This window comes from Eucalyptus grandis, chromosome 7, assembly GCF_016545825.1.
Source record: "Eucalyptus grandis isolate ANBG69807.140 chromosome 7, ASM1654582v1, whole genome shotgun sequence".
In the NCBI taxonomy this organism is placed as follows: Eukaryota; Viridiplantae; Streptophyta; class Magnoliopsida; order Myrtales; family Myrtaceae; genus Eucalyptus; species Eucalyptus grandis.
In genome coordinates this window covers 47,647,093-47,659,764 of record NC_052618.1, presented here as the reverse complement: position 1 = coordinate 47,659,764, position 12,672 = coordinate 47,647,093, and the positions used below count along the sequence as shown (strand labels likewise).

Genomic DNA, 12,672 nt, shown 5'->3' with positions numbered 1-12,672 from the left:
TTCACAAGGCTGGCGTTCTCCAAATGGGGGTTAAATTTTTTTTGCCTAACACCCCTATACTTGGCCCAAAGGACTTTAGGTGTCCAAAGCCCTTTCCAAAGTAGTTTCCAAATGCAGCCGAAGACGTGTACTTCCTCATCAAATGTCGTCCTAAGATATAGGAGTGATGGAGATTGTGACCAGATACATGGTATAGAAAGATTGACATATATGGAGAACCAGTCAGCATGAATACTAAATCTGTTTTCATAAACTAAAGCCTACCGGCCCATGTCTTAAGCTTAGATAGGCACGTCAAAACGAATCATAGATTCAATTCATAACTGATATTTAATGTGCCAAGTAATTATATGGGTTATCTATATTCAGTAATGAGTTATAAGTAAGTTTGGAATCATAAAATAAAAAAGAAATTATAAATGTTAAATGGGTTCACAATTTACTTAAATCCAACCTATCTTTGTAATTATTTCTTCACATTTTATGAGGAAAAAATGGACGTATCTAACCGTTCCAAGTTTAGAGAAGTCCTGGTCAGTCCGCAAAATGGGCTTGACTTCACTTCTACTGAAAATATAAGATGGCTCCTTTTTTTCCCCTTTACTTTTAAATTTTTATTAATCTTGTAAGTTTCATCTTTTAATTATTGGAGTATATCTTTCTTTGGTCGTATTTGATATTGTTTATTGATGTAACATTCTAATTATAGTTCTTGTCATTGCAATTTATGGTCAGAATTATTTTATTTGGTATTCACATTCCATTTAATTAAAATTTCAATTCCTCCATATTAGTTGTTGCTGCAATCTCATAAATTTACCACCAAGCACTCACTTTCTTTTATTCTTCATTGTGAATTAATACAAAAGTTGAAAATTCTATGCAAAGTTGAAAGTCAATTATCTAGTATCATATACACATGAAGAGCTTAAAGTGGGTTAACTAGGTGGATATGAATTTTCATATGTTAGATTAAATATGGAAGTATTTTAGTAAATGAGTTGGATTAGGTATGGATCACTAAATTTGCATTCATATAAATAGGTCAAAACATGTTAAATGAGTCGATTTATGTAGGACAATTTTTGACTCGACTCATTCATTTGATGGAAGCGTGTTGAGAAAATGGGGAACACGCCTTAAAACATGGAAGTGAGATCTAGAGAGAAAGGATGTCTTAAAAGAGAATAAGGACATACACTCGACCAAATCGCAAGATTTAGAGCATGTTTGTTTATATGGTCTGCTTCTGACTCTACGTGTCATACTTTCCATAATCTGGAAGTTTTAGGTGTTATGGACCACAAAGTAAAATTCAAAAGTTTATCTCGATATGGAGATTGAGTGAGTGCACAGACAAGGACTACACCCATTGCGAGAGTGAGTGCCCATACCTTCTAGACAAGAAAATCAGAACATCTAATGCCTTTTCAAGACCAATTAATATATACCAATTAGTGCACATTATATATGGAGTGAAGTGTTAGGTGAAAACTCTTACACCCCAACTCCAACGAGAATAGGGCAATGACATGGCTATCCTTCCATTCAAAGTATGAAGCCTCAAATACAAACCAACATCAACTATACTTATAAAAGATAAACCGACTTGTTAGTTACAATATTAGAGTTTCCAAAATGTAACAAAAACTAATATGTAAATCTTCAAACCAACAACTAAACCAAATAAACTCATCTAATCATATACAGCTCATGCAAAAAAAAAAATCTCACTGTAAGAAAGTTTCCTACTAATAGCGCTCTCAACGTACTTGTTGCTAATTAAAGAATTTGAAAAGCACTCAAAGCAAATGGTATGAGTAACCATAACACAGTGAATAGTACATACGTGTTTTAAGTAGATTATTCACTATGCACATTTGCAAAATTATATCAGAACTTATTTATCCTAAATCCATTATACAACATATTATACATTAGGGGTGTAATGGGTTGGGACGGGTTTTCATGCAATTCGATCTGACTCAAACCATAAAGATGTGTGTTTTGTATGACTTGAACCTGACTTGATTCACAGATGACCCGTATAAAAAAATCCAAGCAGGCTGGGTAAGCAATTTCTTTTCCAAGATCACCACCGGCGGACAAGGAATTTCGGTTAATATAAAGGAAGGACCATCTTGTTCCTAGCTTAAAACTCCATTTTGTCAATTGGCAAAAGAAATTCTCAAACTAACCGAAGGAGTCTTGTTGGCTAGGCCTACAGCCGCATATCCAAGTGAGAATAGCATATCCTGGCTGCTCTAAGATGCTACAGATCATAATCTAACTATTAATTAGTCACAAGGGAAACACTTATGATTATATATCAAAAGCAGCATATCAAATTATTTCCAGCACAATCCCTCAAGCTACATGGATGGACTCTTTTCCAAAGACCAAATTGGCCCAGAATATAATCAAGTGGTTAATAGGTCTTGCGGATTCTTAAAGGCCCATTCAATCAAAAAATAGTTTCCTCTTCCCGGCCCAAGGCGAACCAAAGCAAAATACCCGACCCAGAGCCAGATAAGATCCAATAGTAAACACTGAACAGCCCCTGCCATTCATTCATGCGGAAATGTTCCTAATCTTGAATAACTGTATGTTCTGATTTCTTTAATGAGAACGATTGTACAAACACAATGAGTAGTTCTGAAATTCGAAGAGAAAAGCTAACGATTAAAGACTCAACACTCACACAGAAAACAAATAGAAGGAGAAGTCAACCGATTGCTTCAAATCCACATCAGCTTGCTGAATTGGATTTGTCACGTCACTAACGTGAAAATGTCATTTTGGACTATTAATGGTGACCTTCAAGGAAGGTTAGCGGATGTTAGATTCAAGATTTCTTAGGGAATTGAGCAAATTGATCGAAAATGGTACGGTATTTTCCAATTTTACTGAAAGTCATTTCTGGATGTTATGTAACCATAATGAGTAATCCTTCTGGGGTGGCTTTTTTAATCTTTGCTTTCCGGAGATTTTGACCCAGGTTTGGCAAAAACCGGTGCATATTTGACCGAAACTTAGCCAAGGCATGCGCTGGTGATTTTACAGATTGAATTTGGAACTAACATAGAGCTTCTTAAGTATACATAGAAGAAAGAGCGACTAGCAACATCATTGTCTATGATTCCTAGGTCTACCCCATGGGAAGGTGGAAAGTCTTTTAGTAGTAATTTCTCGGGGGACATTTCCGTCGACCTTTACTACGACCATACCATGTGCAGCGACAACAAATATCTTTTGCAGAGCTATATAATTAAAGGACTCAACTACCCTCGCTCAAGCCCACGGTCGGTTCCAACCAAACCTATGGCACTGTCACCTTACTATGCAGAGGTCTTTTAATTTGGATGATTTGCGTTCAACCTAACCATCGTGCTTCAGTGATTCCTCTTTAAGTAGGGTAAGGCCCATGAGCGATTGATTGCTCCTTGGTCCCACGCACCAGAAGTCCGCAGCGAATCCTGATTAAAACCTGTTCATGGGGGGGCCAGGCAATTCGTCCAGAGCCAGATGCCCATCGCCAAACGTTCCGTAGTATGGCCGAGGCCAACCCTTGTACTTGACACTGCTTTAATTTCATCGAGCAAGATTTCCACGAATCTATGATAACGACCTACACTAATTAAAGAAAAGAGAGAGAGAGAGAGAGAGAGAAAATTCATTTAGATAAATATGTTCGAACTGCGTTTGATTTTATTGTAATATTAAATTCTAATCGCCCCAGTTTTGGTGGAAGAAAAGAGTCCATGATTACTTTTCTAGAAGTACCAAACATATGGACGTGCAAGATTGTAATCTTCCAAACGCAAATTCCACGATCGCTTTTTTCAACGATTGGGGTCTGTCTTTCATCATTCGTACGCGCCACAGGAAAGGCCAATGATGATTACAAATCATTGCTTTTGCAGTCGGCCCAACTCCTTCACGAGTTCGTCCAAGCCTCTCCAAGAGCTCCCGCCACCGGGCTCCACCGCCTCCAGCGCCTTCCTCCTCAGCTCCTGCGCCCTCGCCCGCTCCGGCGAGCCCTCCCTCATCGAACCCGCGATCGCCCGGCCCAGCTCGTCTGGGTCCGGCACCGTGTCCGTCCCCTCGCACACCCTGACCGCCACGCCCATGTCCTCCACCAGCAGCCGCGCGTTCACGAACTGGTCCGCCTCCATCGGCCACCCCGCCACCAGCTTCCCCGCCACCACCGCCTCCTGGACCGAGTTCCACCCGCAGTGGCTCAGGAACCCGCCCACGGCCCGGTGGCCCAGTATCAGCACCTGCGGGGCCCCCCCTCACGACCCTCCCCCGGCCGGTCACCCGGGCCTCGAAGCCATCCGGCACCGCCCCGTACCCTTCCTCCGCCTGCTTGGCCGAGCCGGTCTTGACCACCCACACGAACCGCGCCCCGCTCGTCTCGAGCCCGGACGCCAGGGCCTGCATCTGCTCCCGGGTCATCAGCTTCTGGCTGCCGAAGCAGACGTAGAGGACTGACCCGTCGGGGCACCCGTCGAGCCAGCCCAGCACGTCGCTGCCGGCTCCGGCGCCAGCGCCCAGGTCGCCCCGGCCCGAGAGGTCATCGAGCCCGATCAGATTCAATGGGCCGATTCCATAAACACGCCCGTGGCCAACTCTCCGCCTCAGGTGCTCCAAATACTGGCCTTCCAAGTGATCGAACGTATTGAAAACGCAACCCCAAGAGGCCATATTCCACATCATGCCCTTCCTAACAATCTCCCAATCCGGGTCGGACTCCCGGTAGAAGCGGAACACCGACGGCAGGTGCTCCTCCCGGAACGACGGCGCTCCGGGCAGATCGGAGAGCTCCACGGCGTCGGCGCTGGCCCTCCTCACGCTCTCCATGTTCCGCCAGCAGAAGTCGGCGACCGACGTCAAGAACGCGCCGGAGGAGAAGAAGGAGATCCGGGGGATGCCGAGATCGTTGGCCAAGTCGAGGGTCCAGCCCAGGAAGAAGTCGGAGAGGATGGCGACGGGCGGGTTGGGGTGGGAGGCGAACCACCGGGCGATGGGGAGGTGGAGGCCGGAGAGGGCGGCGATGATGGGGGCGTTGCCGATCGGACCGAGGTCGCGGACGTTCTCGACGCCCGGGGAGTTTGGGGTGGGGAGGGGGGGGAGGACGAGGGTCTGGACGGAGGGGTGGGCGGAGAGGAGAGGGTTGAGGTTGGGGAGGTTCTTGGGAGTGACCAGTACGGTGAGGGCGAGCCCGCGGAGGAGGAGCTGGTGGGCGAGGTCCAGCATCGGGAGCATGTGGCCTTGCGCCGGGTGAGGGAATAGCAGTAGGTGCGGATGTGGAGACTCCATGGACATGAAGATGAAGAAGCTGAAGAGGAAGAAGAAGAAGAAGAGAAGAGAAGAGAAGAGGAAGAGATGTCTATTCTGATTTCTTGGGAAGGGGAAGGAGCTGCAAATATTCGGAGACAAGATGCTCCGCGTGCATTTCGAGGTTATTTTGATAGGAGAGTTGAGAGATCGTAGGGTAGGGGTTCTTCGGGGTCGTCGCCCAGTCAGTCAACCTATAATAAAAAGGAGAAACGTGGAAGACTTGTCGAAGCTCGGCCTCACTTTTTCCAAGCTATTTTGGCCGTCCTGCTATAGTCATCTCTCTACTCATCTTCCTCGAAAGAAGGATCTTTGAACTCCTATAGTGTTGACGTTCTGTTGATGAAGTTGAGAATTCCTCTAGTGTTGTTATAACCCATGAAGCATCCACATTTTTCGAAAACCTTCGTGTCTTGGACACAATAATTTATAACCTGCTTTGCTTCGCGTGAAATCTGATTTTGACAAGAGAAGATAAAAGAGATAACGGGGCTTTTATCAAACGGGTGAGTGGATTTTTGGATGAGGGGGAGGCACGTGGAGCACCAGTCAGTCAACGAATCAAAGTCACCTCTAACGTTTTTCATGATTTCGTAAGTCAAATTTTTTTTTTTCTCTTTTTTGGGGTCCACAAAAGGGTGGAGAAAATATTGGGTGAGAAAATACCTAAAGGGATCGCGTCATTGGTGCTCTGAACGAGTTAGGCTTCGACACCTGTCCGCTGGCAGGTCCACGTCGGCTCTTTCTTCTCTCCCACGTCGTTCCAGTTTAAACCAACGCGCGGGCAATTAAAAAAGTGGAAAGGGCATTCTCTCTCCTCTTTGCTCTCTCTTCCTCCTCCGACGCTCCTTCCGGTCTAGCGATTCCTCCGACGACCGTCGCTCCCTCCCGACGACGGCCTTTCTCTCTCCACTCGACGGCCTCATCTCAGGGCTCCATTCTCTCGGCGCACTTCTTCCTAAATCGCGCTCTCTCCCGACGGCCGATTTCGCTCGCCTCTCTCCGTCCCCTCTCTCCCTCAATCCTCCAACAACTCCCTCCCCCTGCAGGAGCTGCTGCTGCTCTCGCCTTCGCCTTACAAGAGATCGAAGACCCGCCTCGCGGATCGGCTCGAGGCGGCTGACGAGCCGGCCGAGGGCCGCGCGGCGCTGCGCAAGCGGTGCAAGAGGAGGGAGGGGCAGGCGGGCCTCCCGGGGTGCGCCTCGCCGCGGGGCCATCGGCGGTCGCGGAGGCGAGCCGAGGTGGAGGCTCGGGAGGAGCGGGATTCGGGGCTCGTCGAGGAGGCCGGGAAGCAGAGGAGGAGGCACGGCGGGAGGTCGAGGAAGGAGAGGCTCAGCTTGGTGCCCCTCGTGAACACCTCTTCTAGTTTGTCTCTGAGTAATGTCACATCTCACTTTCTGCTCAGATGATCAATCTTGGGTTTTGGGTTTTTCTCTGTTGTTGCTACTAGAGAGATTCAATGGCTCATCTTTAGTACTGTCGAAAATTTCAGATGCAGAAAATGATGATGGGGACAATGGGAATCTGGACCGAATCGAACAGGCGATTACTGATTTGATAATGTGGAGAGATGTCGCGAAATCGACGCTCTGGTTTGGTGTAGGGTCTCTCTGCTTCTTGTCTTCTTGCTTTGCTCGAGGAATCAGCTTCAGGTGTGATGAAGTCATTTTTTGTTTGTTTGGCTTATGTCTACATGGGTTTTTGATTGCAAGAACACCTGGTGAAGGGTGATATCTGATTATCTTCGTGATGGCTTACGTTTCGTGCAGATACTTGAGCACTTGGCAGATCTCAAGTCTCCTTGGAACTGCCCCGATGGAAGGCCTGTCATGCATCGTTTGGTCGACTTGACGGCAATAAGCAAAAGGTAAGACAAGGACTCTGCTTAGTTCTGGTGATTCATGACTGATGCTGCCGTCAAGTGCATCGTTTGCTGCAATGTTGTTCTTACATAAGCGAACATTTTACAGATGCTGGTCTCACCAGTCTAAGGATGGCAGCATATATCTGAGATGTCGCTCAATTATTTGCCTCTACATTTAGCATTGCCTTGACTCTTTCGATTATTTACTTGAATTTTAACGGTACTAAGGTTTTGTCTGATTTCCCGCTCTTGTCATCCTGATCTTTGGGTTGTTATATGCAATGTAATCACAATCTTCACTATCTATAGCTAGTTATCTAAAGAATGACTGTTAACATATCTTGGTTCTTTCGTTGTTTATTGTAATCTATGGTTGAATATTGGCTCTTTTGCCTTTTGAAGTAATCTGAGATTTTGGGGCATGTTTGGTGATTATGGAAGGGTTTCTTCCTCAAGAACTAATGTATTAGAGCTGCTTTTTATGAATTTCTTTAATCATTTAATAGATTTTTCCGTTGCTATCCAAAATGATGTTATCTTTTCTTTCCATCTAGGTCTTTGAGAATATAATCATCAATTTAAGATGGTGCATACATGTTCATAGTAAGTCTCTAACCAGCAGGCCTCAGCTAATGTTAATTTTGTTTATTCGGATGTGTATGTTTGCAAGGTGACAGCTAGAATTTGTTTTATTATCCCTTGGTCATATCTTTCTGAGGATTGCTTCTTGGAAAAGCTGCGGCCTGCAGCGGCTTTGAGTTCCTGTAGACTGTAGAGGAAAATGAAAATGTGGGAGTGGGACTGGAAAAGGCAATAGCACTCTGTAGCTGATGTTGGAGATTTGCTTCTTGGCTATTGTATTTTGAAGCAGTCCTAGCTCTATCATTTTGTTGAAAAAAAGTACCCCCAACAAAAAGATGCGTGACTATTACCAAACATCATCTCTGTGTGTTTGTCTTCAGCTGATAGATATGACTCTCTTGGAAGTATTTCTTTGGATTAACTGTGCACCATAGAAATTTACATGCTTTTACTCCTGCGTCTTTTCTGTCATTTAATGAATGCGAGCATTGTGATAGGTTACATAAGCACATCAATAAACGATGGTCCTGGATGTTTAACATTGAGATGTCCTGATCCATCTTGTGGTGCTGCCGTTGGTCAAGACATTATGAATCTATTAGCGCCTAAAGAAGATAAGAAAAAGTGTTCTCAATATCTTCTTCACTCGTACATTGAAGACAATAGAAAGGTATATGTGCAACTGTATTCTTTTTCTTTGTCTGAAGTTTTTTTTTTTTTTTTTTTTAAGTGTGATAATGACTTTGCACTACTGGGTGCTTGTTAAATGAAATATAACTTCCTTTACCTCATTTTCCTACTGCCAGACCAAGTGGTGTCCTGCCCCTGGTTGTGAATACGCTGTAGAATATATTGCTGGCAGTGAAGGTTACCATGTTTCCTGCTCTTTCAACTTTTGCTGGAATGTAAGCTTCTTTTTGGAAATTTCTTGTATCAATATGTAGCAAGTAGTGTGTTGACGTCCTTTTGATTTTGATCTGCTGCAGTGTACAGAGGAAGCTCACCGTCCAGTAGATTGTGGCAATGTGGCACAGTGGATCATGAAGAACAGTGCCGAATCTGAAAGCATGAACTGGTACAGATAACTTTAAGCTTGTAGAATTTTCCATCATTTGGGTTCTATGACAATGGTGTACAACGGATTGTGTGGTCTTTCCTCTTTCAAGAAACAAGAATGTTTTATGTGACTTACTAGGTTGGACATAGATAGTCCTATTTTGGCATGCTTTTATCAGCAGAATGAGATATTTGAGGGCTTAAAGGGCTATCATATATGGTGTAACCATTGGACCTTCTAAAATCAACCAGTCGACTGCATACAGGAGTTCCACAATTATGCCCTTTCTGTAGTTAAATTTGGAATCCTTGGAATTTCTTAATAGATGGATATGCTTGTTCTTGCTATCATATGGTTAGTGCATTCACATATTTTCTCTGGAGGAGATCCAATAATGCTAAATTGGATGATTTGTCTGGAGGATAATGATGTCACCCATGTCAGTTTGAAGTTTGAACATACAGCAATTCTAAATGTGTCATTTATTTTTTCTTATTTTAGGAAAATACTAAGTTTAGCCACTGCAATTTTCCTTTTGATTTATTTATGCATGTTTATTACTCCCATCTAGTCCTATACAGATATAGAACTACCAACAGGTGGGAAGAACCATCTATATGGATTATATAACAAGTCAATGCTTGCGTGGAAACTGACTAGTGTTATTTTCCTATATAGTTTTCCAGTTGATTTTTTTTTTTTTTTTTTTTTGGGGGGGGTGGTGGGAAATCTTTTGGAGATACCAGGTAGACTTTGTTTAAGTGTCTATATTTGTGCTTGATCTTAAAATTCTATATTCATAATCCTTCTGACCTCGACAAATGTCTATCAATATGAAAATTTATAGGATAAGGTCTTTTTTCTGTGGAGGGTGGTGGATGGGACCGATGGAAATGGAGTCCAATCACTCTGCTACATTTCAAAGCTTTGATTGAGCTAGTAGTGGTAGGAGGCGCTTCAACAGATCTGACTGGGATGGGTTTTCTAGAATACTTTTAGTGACTGATATGGTGTTGTCAAAATTAACACTATTGTTTTGATGTCACCTTTCCTATTGGAGTCTTTTTATCCTGTTTCTGGACGGTTTTATCAGGCTTATCTCTGTTATTCTGTCTGCCTTTTGGGTCATACCCAGTTTATCAGAGCAGGCCAGGGATTCATGCTGAAAATATATGTTTGGAGAGTTTGTTATTTGTGAACTTGTTGGTGCCATGTTGACAACCTGTGTGAATGGAATTGAAGCTCTTTTATAGAAATAAAATTGACCTTGTGGAGAATGTTGTGATGAGACCTGCTAAAGTTTGATCAACCTAGTGCCGGTTGTTTGTATCTTTCATGATTTGTTGTGGCGATATGTTTTGTTAAAGTGGGATGACAGGATAGAGCTGGGGTTTACAGAATGTCTGGAAGAATATGACTCTTTATTTCACGTGAAATGTTGGCAATCCTACCTCAGGTTTGCCTTTGAGAATGAATTTGGACAGTCGTGCTCCCTCCAATAATTGCCACATTTTCTTAATTTGGATGCAAAAGTTTGAGGAAGTCTTAAATAAAATAGTGATTCAAGTGTCCAGAAATGTCATTATGTGCAAATATGTGGTTGTTGCTCGGCTTTCCTAACAGATATGAAGTGATATGCAGGATTCTAGCCAATTCAAAGCCTTGTCCGAAGTGTAAGCGGCCAATAGAGAAAAACCAAGGGTGTATGCATATTGACTTGTACACCTCCTTGTAAATTTGAGTTCTGCTGGTAAGGCTATTTTCTTCTAAATGGAGCATTTTCATTTATTTTTATGTACTCATTTTTATTGGGCGTATTCTTGTGGTGATACAATGTAATTCCCTTGGAACCGGTATTCTATTGCTGGTTTCAGTTGTTAAGGAAACCTCATCAAAAACCCTTCTGGAGAAACAAGGCCTTGTTGCTGCTGCTGCAGGATCTCACCCAATTGATCAAGACAGTGCTTTTTTGAGGACGTGAGGTTTCCTGCATAACATTCACCAAGCCAGCATCTTTCAGTTTTCTGGCACGCATTTGGAGATCTCCTTTTCACTATTTTCATCTTTTCAGAAGAAGAAATCATACAGACACGATCCTAATTGAAACAATTCACTTGTGCGTTCACTGTCTTCATCTTCACTTCCACAGGAGTCCGGGCTTTCCCGCTGATTCAAGAGCTCATACGGAAAGGCTTTGTGCCGCAGCAAGCCACAGATTGTATGGAATGGGACGATATAAAAGACATCACCAGGTTGACTCAGGCTGAACAACTATCCAGGGGAACTTGAACACGTCAGGGCGAGTCACAAAGTGTCTGGGATTTTTCTTCATGACTTCAGCAGCAGTGATCGGTTTTTTATGCATTTCGGTGAGGCCTCCTGGATGCACCAGCTTCACCACAGGCTTCTTGCGGGTAATCGCATCCATCACTTATGATGTGGTGGAGACTTTGGATCAGGAGACAGCCGAATGGATGGGGGCTGGAATATAAGCCTGATCATTTAGCCTTATCCTAGAGAGGGGACCTTGCTGCTGGCGTAGGTAACCATGTAACCTGGGAATTGATGTTGTATGTAGTTTGTCTTGAGCAGAATGATATTTTAGATGGTTCTGGATATTATCTATGCAATAATACACGTCCTCTTCAAGGAGTTGGCTTCAGCCATCGACGCGGCGGTTTTGTTTTGGTTCATTGATAGCTCCTTCTATGGGACAGGGAGAGCGAAAACTCAGTCTGGATGATTTGGTGTACTCATCATAAAAGCAACCAATTTGGGAGCAAGTCATTGTCACCGTTCTAATGATCAAGCAGGTGGAGGGAGTGATAATATCTTGCAACCTTGTCTTCTGCCATGAAATTTGAAATTTGAGACACTTGTTGGGCAATTCCCTTCCTAATCTACTAGGCATCTAGGTTGTCATGTTTATTCAGTTTGCTAGTATCAGAACTTCGAGTGATCTGCTAAGATTTGTTGTTTTGCCTTAAAGTTCAGGTTTTTAGCATACCATTCACTCTGTTCCTAGACCTGCTACTCTCAGTTCAGATGAAGATCGACCCAATTCACAGATCTTCGAATATAATTGTCTTCTTTGTACTTATTTTATATAAGAGCTCGACCTAAATGAAGATTTAGCTCCTAATTCGATTCTGTGGTGGTGAGCACCACGAAAATGAACTAAGAGACATTGTTTTTGTCAACAGGCACAATTTTCCATAATCGGCAAAAAATAAGCACATACAACAATCACTCAAATTATCACTAAAACGTGCAAAATTGGAAGACACCATAAGATAATTTCCGATGTTCCCGTCCCGTGCATGGTGAGCTTATAAACTAGTTTCATCTTCATCATAAGCCTATGGTAAGATTGCCAGGTGACACGAGTCCATGAAAGCAACTGTTCGCAACTAAATTGGAGGATACATCCCATTCCAAAAAGATCTGATAAGGTTTCACAAGAATTGATCTCGACACACCTTTACATTGACATGATAACTCATATAAAGAAGAGTTCTTTCTCTAGCCAAAGGGAAACTATAAAAAGATGCTAAGTATCAACGATTTGGTATGGGTGTCAGCAGGATTGACTTGAGGTCCATGCCAAGCATACCGAAGTTCCGGGGCTAAATCGGGGTTGATCACTGTAACTCTTTTCATTGTCTCTCCAGCACAAAGACACTGACCAACCTGTTATAAACAAGCAGGTAGAGCACAAAGCGGTGGCGGTGGCGGTGGCGGCGGCGGCGGCAGAGTAGGACCCTCCACTTTTTGCTTAGTGTATGAAAAGCAACACATTTAAATAAATACAATCAGTAGTCTTTCTTAC

At 43.4% G+C, this 12,672-nt stretch overlaps 1 long non-coding RNA gene and 1 pseudogene across 2 annotated transcripts; one reads left to right on the top strand and one right to left on the bottom strand.

Annotated features, from left to right (window-relative positions):
- Positions 1 to 3,797: 3,797 nt before the first annotated feature.
- On the bottom strand, positions 3,798 to 5,875 carry LOC104455733 (annotated as a pseudogene).
- Positions 5,876 to 6,024: 149 nt separating this feature from the next.
- Positions 6,025 to 11,509, top strand: LOC104453866. 2 transcript variants are annotated; one of them, XR_005553033.1, is made up of 9 exons: positions 6,025 to 6,717; positions 6,833 to 6,992; positions 7,110 to 7,207; positions 8,284 to 8,456; positions 8,593 to 8,691; positions 8,773 to 8,861; positions 10,485 to 10,593; positions 10,718 to 10,820; positions 10,993 to 11,509. It is a non-coding gene; the product is annotated as an uncharacterized LOC104453866 (long non-coding RNA). The 2 variants fall into 2 exon arrangements; XR_005553032.1 differs by having other exon boundaries at positions 6,026 to 6,717; positions 10,718 to 11,509.
- Positions 11,510 to 12,672: the final 1,163 nt, after the last annotated feature.